Source organism: Panulirus ornatus, chromosome 34 (genome assembly GCF_036320965.1).
Source record: "Panulirus ornatus isolate Po-2019 chromosome 34, ASM3632096v1, whole genome shotgun sequence".
NCBI classification, from domain to species: domain Eukaryota; kingdom Metazoa; phylum Arthropoda; class Malacostraca; order Decapoda; family Palinuridae; genus Panulirus; species Panulirus ornatus.
In genome coordinates, this window is record NC_092257.1 from 10980659 (window position 1) to 10995369 (window position 14711).

Sequence of the window (14711 nt, forward strand, 5' to 3'; positions counted from 1 at the left end):
TGTGAAACTAGATCCAGAGTTCTAATCTCATGACAGTATTTTCATCTCTCTATACAATTACAGCCATGACAAAAGGAGTAACATTCTCTACTGGAAGCCTTAATTGATTACTCCAGAAACCTTGTCTCACACATAGTAGCACTGGAAGGCACAAATCAATAAAAATCTTTTTTGTATAAGTTACTGTGTTCAACAGCAAGTTGTGAGTACACAGAAGTATGAGACGGGGAACCAAGAACCTATGAGGAATTGGCCACCATGGGTCACACTGGAAAATGTTTCCAGGCCATTATTCTCGCTGGATGGAGAAAGATTCCAGTCACAGTCTTTCGTCAGGAATGTCCCCAACGACCCAGCCCTTCCCTGGTAAGGCTTCGTGCTGGGAATTATTCTCCCCCACCGTCCGGTGACGTCAGGCATCACTTCCTGAATCTTTCTGATGGTTGGTGCATGACGTCATTATGATGACTGTTATCAGGTGTGTGACATAACCCTGGCGATGGCAGGCTTCACCTCATGATGTCTGGTGTAGGACTATACCTCGTTGATGTCAGGCCTCCTACTGCTGCCTAGTGTGTGACGTCTCCTGCACATTTTCAAACCCCAGGATTCTCTTGGGTAAACATTTATTCTCCTAGTTTGAATATATTTTATCCAAAGTGGAAAGGAGAAATAGTTTTAAGAAGGCAATATAGATACTAACTAACTAACTAACTAACTAACTAACTACGACGAGATGTTGCCTGTTGCTGAACTGACATATATGTAGAGAGAGAGAGAGAGAGAGAGAGAGAGAGAGAGAGAGAGAGAGAGAGAGAGAGAGAGAGAGAGAGAGAGAGAGAGAGAGAGAGAGAGAGAGAGGCAGAGGGAGACCCTCATACTCATAGCAAGCTATGGATGTATAATATATATGCAAATTACATGCAAAATGAAGCACATTATGCACCATCACATTCCAGTCAGTTGCATCCCGGGCCAACCTGTCGTCCTCGTTGCTTTACATCCGCCATAACTGACCCGTGTGACGCTGCAGTACAGTTGGTCTCATGGCTACTGAGTTACAGTCATCCACTGTAACTGGAAGGTACAGGAACGAAACATAGAAAGGAAAAATTTCAGTTCCTCATAGAACCGACACGATGATAAATGATGGACTGTTTGGTTCCCATCTTGAATGGTACTATTTTCATCATCACGAAGATATACCAGATGTAATCTATAGCATTTGCTGTATCTAGTCTATCAGATATATCGTAATAATCTATGAAATCTATTCATACTTCTACTAAATATGTTGTATGGCAACAAGTTCGACTCCTGATTACTTACTGCTAACATTGAATGATTCATTTTTTCCCTGCAGAAATTTGCGTTACACATTTAGTTGTTCTACAGATGTGACTGCCAATTTGTGGTTTTTTCGAAGTATATGTTCGTGATATGTTCAAAGTGTGTGTGTGTGTGTGTGTGTGTGTGTGTGTCTGCCTGTCTGTCTGTCTGTCTACCTGTCTGTTTGTGCTTGTGTTTGTTTTAAAAAGAATTAGAACAAGAGGCGAGCCACTGGGTGTCGCTGACATGGTCAGCAAGCGAAAAAAAAAAGGTAAGACCCGCCACGCCAGAGGGTGAGGATGGGACCCCACAATAACTGATGACCTCCCCTCACACTGCCCGGAAACTGTGGTAAAAGTGAGCCAACGGAGACCAGGGAACTAACCCACGAGCAAGGTGAGATACTGGGGTACCTCTCTCTCTCTCTCTCTCTCTCTCTCTCTCTCTCTCTCTCTCTCTCTCTCTCTCTCTCTCTCTCTCTCTCTCTCTCTCTCTCTCTCTCTCTCTCTCTCTCTCTCTCTCTCTCTCTCTCTCTCTCTCTCTCTCTCTCTCTCTCTCTCTCTCTCTCTCTCTCTCTCTCTCTCTCTCTCTCTCTCTCTCTCTCTCTCTCTCGGGAGCCATGGAAAGCCTCCTTCTACAGTAGATGCTACACACAGCAACAAGACTTACCCGAGGCCATAACATCAGCGCTGAGGAAACCCTGCAGGGAAACACACTATTACACGCAAGTAATTCTCAAGCAAATACCCACAAACCCCAGGTGTAAAAATGGCCGTATTGCCCTGTAGTTGCTGCCTGCACCTGGCACACACACTGTTATTCATCCTATTGTTCAAGAGGGAGCATTAGAGTGGCTACCAACACTATTCTCAAAGGTTGATTTCCCCATGTAGCTTCAAGGTGTTATTGCCCTTATCGCCACAGGCACTTGTGAGGCCTGAGGCCTAGTTATTGCTTGCCAGATCTCACCTGACTCTTTATTTCCACTTTTGTTGGGTCGTTGACCTCTAATGACGTGCGACCCTCGTACAGCATCTGAAGTTAGGTGATGATGGTAGTGGTGACGACTAACGAGGCAGTCACATGTACTTACTGTGAACTGTTGAAACTTGAATGTCACACAATAACGTGTTGTGTCTGGACAGACATTTTCCACATGAAAGTCTGTAGAAAGATTCAAAACGTAGACATATTTTCTCTCGGTCTGTGGCAGACTGTACCCAACTCCTGGGTCTAATAGGATATTGATGGTTAGGAACAATCTGACATGCAATGGTAACCTTTAGAAATATTAGAATCGCGTTAGACGAAATTAGCGCAAAATGCGTCGTCATTACCCGATCAAATTCTCACTGGAGGATGATATCGGCGCACCAAGACTCACATGTTCAATTCCTCATCAATAGTTTCAAGATCCTCCTGCAGACAGCACGATCTCCCACATAACATGAGGCGCGCTCACAGGCCGTGACATGAGGCACGACCACGCCTGAGTTTGTCTGGGAATTATATAGAATATATGTAGAGAATAAGAATCAGTGAGGATCCCACAGACCTGTTGGATCCTCGGCGGGAACATAGAAAATGTGTGGTAGGGAAGAAAATTAATAACAGAAAATCAAGTGAACACAGTGACCGCCTGAGGGGATGAGTGTAGAAATCTTCAGGAATATCACCATACTGATATATCACTTCATATATCACATTAGTCCTCTCTCTCTCTCTCTCTCTCTCTCTCTCTCTCTCTCTCTCTCTCTCTCTCTCTCTCTCTCTCTCTCTCTCTCTCTCTCTCTCTCTCTCTCTCTCTCTCTCTCTCTCTCTCTCTCTCTCTCTCTCTCTCTCTCTCTCTCTCTCTCTCTCTCTCTCTCTCTCGAGCGGTTTACACAACCGTGAGTGAGCCATTACCGTCCTGGCCGCTGACTGGCTGTTAACTTTGAAATATGGTGGTTACCTGACCAGTGGTGGGCGAGATTACTTTCCTGATCCCAGAGTGATTAGCGGGAGGAGCCAGGAGACTCAGAGATTGATAGAGATATATAGAGAGTTAGAGAGATAAAGAGATGGAGATACAGGAAGGGAGAATAAACACTGGGGGGAGGAGAAAGATTTATGTGAATGCAACGAGAATGTAGAGGATAACGGAAGCAATGAAATAGGGAAGTCTGGAAGAATTAGAGTACAGAACTACAAAATTACAAGGGACTAAAAAAAATATGATAAGAAAACGGTGGTAGAAGAAAGGAGTTATGGGAAGAAAATCGTTTGATCAACCATCAGCAAGCAGGATTATATTAATCCCATGAGCAAGAAGATTATGGCCATCATTATCACAGAGATTAGTCTAATGACGAGGAAAAGAAGATTGGATTAACCGTAACGAAGGAGAAGAGGATTAGATGACGCAGTTTTAATCTCTTTATGTCTTTGATTATGAAACGTATCAGTTAGACATACAGTTAGTGTTTTTCACAGTCGTACCCCTTGTGATATAATTGTGGACTGCAACTGTATGAACGTGTACAGTATACAGTCCACAGCTGAGACACAAACTTCCCCTAATCACCTAATACATCGTCTCTTCCTGATCCATGTAGTTACGGGAGTTGGGGAGGGGCGTAATGCGCAGATGATTGGTGCAATTAATAGCTTGTAAACCTGACGACTAATGGCAAGACTATAATTAGCATAACTTCCAAGTTCTAATCCTCAAGGAGGGACCAGTGGGTGATTCGACATCAATGGTCGAGTGCCAGAACGGTTGGGCTGGCCGTCGACTTACTGAACAGAGACGTACGTCGAATTTTAGAGGAATTCAAGTAAAGCGTCGATGATCAGAAGGATTGTAGGTAGGTGTTGAGCATGTGTCGAACAAGTTAAGGTCGAAGATAAGGGTGGATGTCAGAGCTCAATCATTAGGAAAGATGGTGTCAAATACCGGATGTGAGGACTGATGTTGTCATGGGTCGATTTTGGAATGAATGGGTCTTGAGGTTCACCGTCGAATATGAAGACGAAGGAAGTGATCATCGAATATGATAAGTTGAGGAAAACCATCGACTATGAGCCCAGTCGACGTCGAATGTACAATAGATGATAGTCGACATCACACAGAAGCTGTGTCTTTGACTGGAGTTCATAACAGCGGACGTCCCCAGGAACCTCATGATGACATCACACGTCACACATCTAATATGCCAATGTATCGTCCCTGATATGCTGGTAAAACGCCCCTAAATGTCCTTATCATATCCAGAGATGATGCTATATCTTCATGACATACCGCTTAACTCATCTAGTATACTACTACATGTTTGTACTGTGCTGTTATGATAATCATGTTGTTATAATGCTTCTATGTTGACATGATGCGTGTAACATGTCGTTATAATATTCATTATATTGTGATATCATAACTATGACTTGATACTATACCACCTTGATACGCCGCTATAATGCTCATAACATGCATCAATAATGTATTAATGTATAGTAATTGTGTTCACGATAGCTGCTCTGGTAACATATTACACTGCAATTATGACTATAATTCCTGCACTAAAGCGTTAATACACCGCTTAAATGCCCATGATATTCTTCTATAATGCCTAAATTCAGTGCTAAATTGCTTATGATATACTTTTTTAATACCTTTACACACTGGTGAAGAGGAACATTACGTCTACATCCACAGCACAATGTAGCTCGGGAGAAGAGTGACATCTATTGGTTATAGAGAGCATCATATCTATTGAAAGAAAAGAGCATCGAATCTACAACTTCAGAGCAGCATAATTCTACATGGTATCCCCGAGGAATTGTCTGTGTGGAGGGTAGGAACACCCGTGCATCTGCTACAGTGTACCTCAGTAGTGAGAAAGCGCCGTCGACACAGTGAAACGTGGGTGGGAGCAACCGTAGACTTTCTCGGCGGTGGCGAGGCAGAGGAAAGTATGGGAGCTTCGAGAGGGACCTGATCATACGCTTATATTCACACTGTCTGTCTCGAGTGACGGAACTTGAAAAAGGGGAAATCTATCTTATATTATGGAACTGGTTCACTGCTTCAATCTGGTATCCAGTATCCGGCCAAATGGCTCACACAAAACTGTATAGTGTACGGTTGAAGTGGCCACAATGCCGGCCTAGTGTTTCCCATCATACCACACATACTATAGAAGTGAGAGACCTGTCTGCTTTATGGACTGAGAGAGAGAGAGAGAGAGAGAGAGAGAGAGAGAGAGAGAGAGAGACAGAGAGAGAGACAGAGAGAGAGAGAGAGAGAGAGAGAGAGAGAGAGAGAGAGAGAGAGAGAGAGAGAGAGAGAGAGAGAGAGAGAGAGAGAGAGAGAGAGAGAGAGAGAGAGAGAGAGAAGCTCTGAGAACATTTCGAGTGTGTATAAGTGAAAGCCCTTGGCCTTATGTCTGACAGTGACGTCTATGATTCCCAAACCAACACGACCAGCTCACTTTGACGTGATAAACAGCGAGAGTCGAGTCTACGGACACTGGTACATGATCTCTTAATCTGGGGTATGGACACCACAACGCAAGCTTTATCAATATGAAGTCGTGATTACAACCCAGGTCTAATTACAATCTCAGGCCTCATTGCGAAGCACGTCTAATTACTACGTGGGCCTAGAGGCCTACTCACAAGGCACGTTTAATTACAACACAGGCCTAATCACAATGCAGAACCAATTACAACACAGAACTAATTTCGTTTCCATCATGAAACTACACCAGTTTGCGTGGGTCCCTGTCAGCCTTAACATTCCTGACCTTTGAACTCAGTTGTGTGCTCATAAATAGTCCTCAGCCTCCCTAACTACCAACATTAATCATTAATAGTCCTCAGCCTCCCTAACTACCAACATTAATCATAAAGAATGAAACTTTTTCAACGGTTATCTAGTTCTGTATAACCTATTCTCTTCCTAGTTTAGCATTGTTACCCTAAATCAAAACTCAAGTATCAGGCAATAATTTTTATTTCTAACACACAGTAGTATGGTCGGTTATCACACCGAAATTATAGACATGGAAATATTCCACGCATAGAAATTCCACATAACATCGACAATGAATTAATCAAAGCTAAAACATTTATAGTTGAACGTACGATATATGCTGCCACCACACCGACGCTTTTCCTGAATATAAACATCAAACGAGCAAACAAAGTAGTCGGAAATTCATTAAAAAGAGAGACATGGAAAAAAATATTATACATCAGACGGGTTCTATTTTCCATACAGACTTCAAACAAACGTTTGGTTAAAACGTTCAGACACGCAGATACAAAGGCGTCGCGACGGCACTAGTTGCCAAGAAAGAGAGAGAGAGAGAGAGAGAGAGAGAGAGAGAGAGAGAGAGAGAGAGAGAGAGAGAGAGAGAGAGAGAGAGAGAGAGAGAGACAGACAGACAGACAGACAGACAGAGAGAGAGAGAGAGAGAGAGAGAGAGAGAGAGAGAGAGAGAGAGAGAGAGAGAGAGAGAGAGAGAGAGAGAGAGAGAGAGAGAGAGAGAGAGACCCCTGGCTCAAACGTTTTAAACAATGTCGTGGTCCTGACTGAAATGTTTTTAACAAGATCGTAGGGCCTGGTTTGAATGTTTTTAACAAGGACATGGGCCTGTTTTTGATAATGTGTGTGTGTCTGTGTGTGTGTGTGTGTGTGTGTGTGTGTGTGTGTGTGTGTGTGTGTGTGTGTGTGTGTGTGTGTGTGTGTGTGTGAATATATTCACACTTTGAATTATAGCATTTATATGTCCTGTTTCTCATTTAGAACTACATGTTTTCAGGTTCTGATTTATAGTTTTCCAATACTTTGTTTTGTATTTAGGAGTAAATGTTTTGCAAGGCCTGAGTTATCATCACACTCCAGTGATCTGTTTGGGGCTGTATTTTTCCTCTATATTTCATACACAAGTACTACGGGTACTTGTGTACGTCTACACGTCTTCACTTGCTTTTTGTCAGCCTTGAATGAGGTGTATCGCTCGTCTACAAAGTCGAAATATTTCACAAATAAACGAAATGATTATCCAACAGTGCTCAAAGATTGTCACTGTTGGAAAACCTCACCTGGTTGGTTGCTCACACCCACTGGGGTTGCCACTTTGGTTAATTTCTTCGAGCGATGTTCCAGAGTTTTTCTTAGTTCCCAGATTCTTTTCAGTAATGATATCGAACATATTCATTGTTGACATGGCCACCTGCGCGGGGAACAAATGCAGGTCTCATTATCATGGTTCATCTGGCAAACGATTATTCCCTCATCTTTTAGCGACCTCTCATAACTCTCTCATAATCAGGCGATATTAATATTCACAATGTGGCAACCAATAATTAAGGCACGTGATTAATTATTATTTCAATAACATTATGAGAGCACTAGAGCATATCAGTACATCAAAATACCACATGGTCATCAGATTTCCAAATGCAATATTCATATGAAAAGATGATTACTTGTACAGTGAATCACGCACACACACACACACACACACACACACACACACACACACACACACACACACACACACACACACACACACACACACACACACACACACACACACACACACACACACACACACACACACACACACACACACACACACACAAACACATACAGTCCCACGAGTGTAATACTTGCTGACCTCACAGTAATTACACACATAGGTAATCACACACACACACAGACCGACACGTGAGTGACAGGAAGTGAAGGATACCTTCATCCTCCACACATCTCACTGTTGGCGGCCGTTTCGTGGAGCTGTTGGACCTTTTCATCAATAACATCTGCTGAGACGGTCGTCCAGTGATGTGTGTTTGGCTGAGGGTCATAACCAGGACGGGACCTCATAACTGGAACACTTTTACGCCAGTTCTTTACGTATTGCTGGAAGACGTGAGCTGGATATATCATATGCGATAGTTTGTGGTCGATGCTACACTTGCATCTGAAGTGAACCATGTCTGCGCAAGTTGGATGGTTATCTGTGCTATAGGCTGGTCGTTAAGGCTCTCACCGTCAAGGTATAACTAACAAACCAACAGAGCTTTAACGCAAGAAATTCCTTCAGGTGTTGGACACAATTTCTCTCTCGCAAACTCTACAAGTCCTGCCCAGCTGGGTTTTCTGCCTGCCTGGTGCTTGCGTCTTCCATTGTGGTGATAACCTCCCGGCTCGTGCTTGGAAAGCACGCGCCTCCTTAGTCAATCGCTCATATTCTAGTGTCGGACGTATGACAGATTTTCTTCTTTTTTTAATCACAAATTCTTTCCAGGATATCATAATGCTTTTCGAGGTCAAATAGCATGTCAGGCCAGGTCACATGCCAGTACCAGTTATCGCAGGTAGGGGGAGGCGTGGTGGGAGGAGAATGGAAGTAGGCCAAGTATGTGCGGACGTGTGAGGGTTGTGGGTGGCATGGGAAAGGAGGAAGGCGTGGCAGGTAGGATGATCTGCTACCTCAAGGTCCCCTGCTGAGGACTGGGAAACACCACGTGGCACCATCCTACTACTCCCACCCACAACCCACACTCCACACCCACACACAAGCCATACCTCCCTCAAGCCACATCCTCGACCAGGCAAACCACCGTCTAGCCATACTCCCGCCCAACTGTACCTCCACCCAGCCACACCCCTACTTAGTCACATCCCACCCATCCACATCCCTGCTCTCACCCAACTCGGGACGTCAGTGTGCGCCATTCCCCGTCTCCCGTTCACTTCCAGATATTGGTGAAAATTGGAAAATGGGTGAGCTTGAGACTCGTCTGACTGCCGGAGCCTCCCCACAACTATAGCACCAGAGCCACCCCTGGCAGGATACCAGAACCACCCCTGGCAGGATACCAGAGCCACCCCTGGCAGGATACCAGAGCCACCCCTGGCAGGATACCAGAACCACCCCTGGCAGGATACCAGAGCCACCCCTGGCAGGATACCAGAGCCACCCCTGGCAGGATACCAGAGCCACCCCTGGCAGGATACCAGAGCCACCCCTGGCAGGATACCAGAGCCACCCTTGATAGGACACCAGAGCCACCCCTGGCAGGATACCAGAGCCACCCTTGATAGGACACCAGAGCCACCCCTGGCAGGATACCAGAGCCACCCTTGATAGGACACCAGAGCCACCCTTAATAGGATATGGGAGCCACACCCGGCAGTACACCAGAGTCACCCTGACAGGACACAAGAGCCACCCCTGTCAGGACGCCAGAACCATATCCCCGTGAGGATATCATAACCTCCCCCAGGAGGAGAACCGGAGCCGATAGTGTGGAGGTGTCTGGCTCCAATGTTGTCATGCTTCAGGCTTTTATACACTCAAGCCAAATACCTTGAACAGATGCATCCAGATACCCACACTGCAGGTACTGCACGTACCAGATACCCACACTGCAGATACTGCACGTACCAGATACCCACACTGAAGATACTGCACGTACCAGATACCCACACTGCAGGTACTGCACGTACCAGATACCCACACTGCAGATACTGCACGTACCAGATACCCACACTGCAGATACTGCACGTACCAGATACCCACACTGCAGATACTGCACGTACCAGATACCCACACTGCAGATACTGCACGTACCAGATACCCACACTGCAGATACTGCACGTACCAGATACCCACACTGCAGATACTGCACGTACCAGAGATGATACTGAACGAGATCTTGGAGGGGAAGAGGAAAAGGAGGAGGAGAAGGAGGAATACGAGAGGAAGGAGGATGAGGAGGAGGAGGAGGAGGAATACGAGAGGAAGGAGGATGAGGAGGAGGAGGAGGAGTTGTTGGCATCTGTGATATTCCTCTGTGAGATTTGCCCCAGGACTGAGCACCTCACCACCTGTGTAATTAATCTTCAGAATTACCTAATGAACTCTGGAAGATGAATAATGTTAGGTTCATTTTTAAGCCGCGTTTACAGCTGGCTCTATTTATGACCCTGTAAATGATTTACGTGTCAGTAGGAGAGCGCAGGTCCACAAGGAATGTTGTAAATGAGAAAATGTTAAGCAAATACGAACTCACTGAGACAAATTGAATGTCCTGATAAATATTTCAGCAAACAGCATATCATATCATTATATATCTGAAAAAGATATATATATATATATATATATATATATATATATATATATATATATATATATATATATATATATATATATATATATATATATATATATATATATATATATATTATATATATATATATATATATATATATATATATATATATATATATATATATATATATATATATATATATATATATATATATATATATATATATATATATATATATATATATATATATATATATATAAAATGGATGCTAGCCCTTGTCAATAGCACTAATGTGGATATGATGCAAAGTCTGTGGGTCTTGGTATAGTCAAACTACGATCAACCACTTCACCGCCACCCCACTTGTAACCACGACCAACCACGTACACCCCTCCCCCCAAGTAGCCAAAGCCAATCCCGTTCCTCCCACCAGCCCTAAAGGAACATCTGCCTACCATAATTGTTGCCAAACTTGTCTCAAATAGTCCCGAACACAGCAAGAGGCCAGACCACCTTCCCCTGGGCCATAGAGGAATGTAATTATTCTCTTTAATTGGGGTGTAAATGACTTCCGTCTCCATAGAGGTCACAACCCTTTGCCACCCGTTAAATACCAGTGTTATGACCTTAGATTGATTAATGAATGACCCCTTGTGAAACTTTCCTGCCCTGTCAAAAGCATCGCGAAAATTAAAGACCTTCATCAGAGGTTTGTTTTGCGAAGTTTAAACCCCACAAACTAGGTGGTTAATTTGACTCTCACGTGTAATTAGAGGGAAGGGTTGAAGCTTGGCGAGATCCTCTTGCCAAAGGCTCGAGTAAATTACAGGTGCGCTGGAGGGGATCAGATGCCGCTATAGTGGGATTAGGGAAACTTATTAAGCCACAAAGGGGGGTGGGGAGAAAGAGGGAAGGGGGTTGTAATCACCTCGGGTATTATACTTCGGTAATTACCTTGTCTTGGTTGGTGTATACCAGAGGCCAGGTGGCGAGATCTTTAAACTCTCTCTATCTATCTATCTATCTATCTACCTATTTATATATATATATATATATATATATATATATATATATATATATATATATATATATATATATATATATATATATATATATATATATATATATAATGTGTGTGTGTGTGTGTAAGATTGCTGTGGTGAAATTCTTTCACCAACGACTTTGTATCAACTTCATCAGTAAGTTGTAGTCTTGCTGGCAGCGACCGTTGCTCCACGTCCGGTAAGTGATCAGGTGTCGGGCCAACGCGTCGCCAGGGAACCAGACGACCTTGCTAGGTTGTAGCAGGTCGGGTGAGAGTCGTCCTTGGATACAGGTTTGGTATAGCGGGTCCCCTGGGAACAAACCTCTTCTCTTGGACCACACCTGACCTGACCTGACCTGACCTGACCTTACATGACCCTTAACCTGACGGGTACTTGAGCTCCTCAGGTGTTACCAGTACCACCTGGGGGATGTTTACGGTGGTGGTGAGAGAGGAGGTGTAAGAGTAGGTAGCGGTGTAGGGTGAGTCATGTAGTGTGGGGGCAATGAAGATCATGGGCACGACTACACGGCCCTTAGGTCTAAAATATATATAAATATATATTTTCTTTCTTTCTTTCAAACTATTCGCCATTTCCCGCGTTAGCGAGGTAGCGTTAAGAACAGAGGACTGGACCTTTAAGGGAATATCCTCACCTGGCCCCCTTCTCTGTCCCTTCTTTTGGAAAATTAAAAAAAAATGAGACATATATATATATATATATATATATATATATATATATATATATATATATATATATATATATATGTCTGTCTGTCTGTGTGGAATTCAACAGCTGTATACGTTAATAAATCATCTCAATTATATACTGTCAGTACTATACACCTGTTCCTTTCAAAAGCAAATTGACTTTGACATTTTCCAGTGTGCAGTGTCGAGAACCAAAATAAAAACCAGACACCCAGCTGGAAAAATACATTTTTTGTCCAAATCCCGTTAAACCCAAGCTTGTAAACAAAAGCCAAAAAAAATAAAAAAGCCAAAATGAAAAAATAAGAAAAATGTAGTGGAACAAAAAAAATAAAAAGTGGTTGAATGAAAGGGAGAGCCAGGCAGTTAGCAGCAGGGAACAGGCGACGAAAATTGAGACGAAATGTTTTTGAAGAAACAAAGGTCGTCCACCATGACTTTTCCCGCCCTTTGCCAAGCACCTGCTTGCCCTTTCGTCCTTCTGGCAGGGCAGCAGCGCTGCGTGTGTCGTACGCTCAGACTTGCGACAGATTTTGTATTATATGTGGTCAGTCAAGGTCATGTTTATACTCTGTTAGGCACTGCAGGATGTGTGTGTGTGTGTGTGTGTGTGTGTGTGTGTGTGTACACCACACACACACACATACACACACGCGCGCACACCAATACGTTAGTACACACATTTTCTTTGAAAGATACACCTGCTGCTTCTCTGAGCAGCTCATGTTTCAGGGAACCATTACAGGCGCTCCTCAGCCACTCACTCTGCCCGTCCTAAGGCGGTACCAGGGGTCCTGGTGTACTAAGATCTGACGGCAGACGTGTTGTTAACGGCGCTACATCTGTCAGATCCTCTGAGAACCTCTGCTTTAAGCCCCTGCGACGGAGACATAAGCTCATAGCATTAAGATTTTCGAAGCAGCGAGATGAGACGGAAAAATAATCCTGGAGCAGATATTGTCGATGCCTCGAGTATCGGAACCGGTAATTCTGCCCACGGGAGCTTTTGGGGGTTGCGTGTTTCCCTGCCAGAACTCTCATGAGACAGAGTTCTGTAGGAGGAGTAACTTCCAATATAGTCCACGTCTGAGTCGGCAAGCTTTAGCAACAAAAGGACTCCAGAGGACAGTAAAGCTGAACACCCGAAATCCTCGAAGCAGTAGGTTGAAGCGTCAGGGTTCTCTGAAGCAGCAGATGCATGCCGTTGGAACTCTGTCAGGCAGGAATTATGAGGGTGAGCTGCTTGATGAAGCTCTCGTGTTGCCTGGCCTCCCCTCCTGCAGCCCCAGGATTTATGGCCTAATATTGAGGCAGGCAGGGCACGGTCGGAGGACCTGGAAGAGGTACGAGTCGAAGGACCTGGTTGCGAGACGAGCCACAGGACCTGGTGGCGAGACAAGCCAAACGACTCAGTGAGCAGGCGAGTCGAAAGACCTGCTGATGGTGGGGTGAGTCAGACGACCTGGAGGCAGGGCACGGCTAGAGGACCTAGTGACGGACAAGTCGTAGGACCTAGTGACGGCAGGGGCAGGAGCCTGAACGACCACCAGCATTTCCCTCCCTCAGGCAGGTCCTCACGGCCGAGTCAGCTCATACATCACCTACGAACAACGGTTCATCATGAATAACTCCACAATGAATAATGTTTTGGTGTGAATGAGTGAACACAGACAGCGTGCTGAGCTTACAGCAGTGTCTGGCAACGTTTTTACTAACACTATACTGGACATGTGTACCGTGCCTCACCCACAACAACCAGGACGTCGATGTACACTGAAACTGCTGCGCCTCACAGGTGGAGAGACAGACATGCCTGAGTGTTGGTCACAATCTTATATTTCGAAAGTAATACAGAACTTTAATGTATTCAAATTATCATTTTTCGATGAAATATGGCTACTTTCACCTCTAGATTCACTGAGTTACCTGTCCTCTCTCTCTCTCTCTCTCTCTCTCTCTCTCTCTCTCTCTCTCTATATATATATATATATATATATATATATATATATATATATATATATATATATATATATATATATATATATATATATATATATATATATATATGTATATATATATTTCTTTCGTCTGTTTCCGTGCGCTACCTCGCAAACGCGGGAGACAGCGACAAAGCAAAATAAATAAATAAATAAATACACACACACACACACACACACACACACACACACACACACACACACACACACACACTTACAGAGGACTATATAGGACCCTGAGGGTTCCTGATCGAAGAAACAGATGGTCACATTACGCACATAACTGGTTTCACCCGAAGTGGCCTCGCCAAGCGTGAAGACGAGGCTGTATCATGTGTCCCGCGTCCTTGTGTCCAGGCCTGGTGGAGGCGTGTGTCCAAGGTCTTTCTGCTCACTGAGTCATATGTCGTCCAGCAAGTTACCTATTTTCCCCCTACAATATAACGGTGGAGAACATGATCCACTGAGGATTACCGCAGTGGGCGACAGGTCAGTCACCGAACACTTCAGGACGTGATAGAGAA